The sequence below is a fragment of the Gekko japonicus genome, unplaced genomic scaffold, assembly GCF_001447785.1.
Source record: "Gekko japonicus isolate JY-2015 unplaced genomic scaffold, Gekko_japonicus_V1.1 scaffold979, whole genome shotgun sequence".
Classification (NCBI taxonomy): Eukaryota; Metazoa; Chordata; class Lepidosauria; order Squamata; family Gekkonidae; genus Gekko; species Gekko japonicus.
In genome coordinates this window covers 409,669-411,422 of record NW_015161981.1, presented here as the reverse complement: position 1 = coordinate 411,422, position 1,754 = coordinate 409,669, and positions in this window count along the sequence as shown.

Here is a 1,754-nt window from a genome sequence, read left to right as displayed (position 1 = left end):
ATGGGGTTTATGCCCACAAAAGTGTGCACAATATTGCAGCTTCAAACGTATTTAATTGAAAGTAAGTCCTGCTGATTTCAAAGGTATGGGTGTCCAAGTAATGTTGTAACCCTTTGCACAGAAATCATCGGCACTTCACTCCAGATGCCCAATGGGCTTTCAGAGTCATCACCTTGACTTGTGGGGTCATCTAGCTGGCATATAATCATAAAAGAGGCAAATCTGCATAAAAAGATATTAGTCAAACATTAGCATCAACAAGCAAAATCAAACGAGTCTATCATGCCTGTTTTGTTTTAATGTATGGCGTCAGATAAAAAAGAGTCAATCATTTTATATTAAGGTAGGTTTTAAACAGATGTTCGTATATAATTTGGGGGGGGGAGTCAAGCTCTCTTTCCACTCAGATGTCTGTCTTGAATTTCTCACAGTTTTTGCAGACAGTTTGGCTGGTTTCCAACATACATCGTTGGCTGTCTGGTATGAAAAATGCCATCTGTAGTATATGGAAGTCCTGTTATTTTTTTAAAATGTGGACTGCTAATTATTCTCTGGGCAGGTGTTGTTAAAGTGAAGTCATGTGTCGAGCATGGTCTAACCTTGGAATAGCCTAAAATTGCAATATTCTGTTGGGAAAGCACAGCATACCAGAACATAAAATGGAATTAAAGCACGAGTGAATCGGGAGGCTTTTTCGGAAGGACTAAAATGACATGCTGCAAACACAGACCCGGGAACTATATTTAAAAACATTAATAAAGGTTGAGGATGTGGGTTGGCTCATATAATGTAAGCTTCTCAACATGGGAGGAAGCTTCCCCTTCATTTTTACATCCTCGGTTTCGTTCCCTCGAATTCCAGCTGAAGCCTTTCAAGGAATCCTAAGCCTAAGCCTTGAAATAAAATTGCTGCCGTTTTGCTCCAGGTGGCTGTACTGATTCCTTCGAATGGGATATTGCAGCACTGGGAGGTATGTCCTTTTCTCAGCATTCAGGTCCTGGGGCTTAGGCTTTGTTTTTCACTTGAACTAACTGGCTGCTGTCTGCCTTGCAGCCCAAAACCTGATAGGGTGCTCCTGAACAGTGAGTAGAACTTTGGGCAAGACATGAAGTGTTCACAGCTTTCTTGCTGATTGTGTCAAGAGTTTGAAGTGCTTTTGGGCCTCCCCACCACATGTAGCTCCTGGGGCCAGCTTCTCCTGCAGTGTGGTTTAAACTGCATTGCAGGAGAAGCCAAGCCAGTTCCAGGGATGGGCTGACTTTTTAAAACCAGTATTTTTCTTTTTGAGTTTATTGGACCTGAAAAAAATGGGATTTCTGAAAAATCCTGGATCCAAATACCATACCGGTATTGGGATCTGGGATTTTCCGGAAACACTGAAATTTTATCGGGTCCAATAGACCCAAACTGAAAATTACCATTTTTTTGCACACCCCTAGTGTTTTCCAGTTCATTTCCAAGCCTGACTCAAGGTGCTAGATTCCAAATGTAGCAGCAAAATATAGCAGGTGTTCAGTGGACTCTGAAAGGCTAACAAAATCTGTTTCAGCATAAACTTCCATGGATCAGAGCTTGTTTCATCAGAGGCATAGGAATGTACAAGCGGCTACTTCTCAGATCCATGAGATACTATAAAGGCATTCATAGTGGCTCCCTATATGAATCCGTGTGCCAGCTGCATTTTTTAGATGCTGTCAGAGGTCATTTCGGGGGGGAACGCGGGGGAACGCAGTTCCCCCGGGTGAGGTACGGGG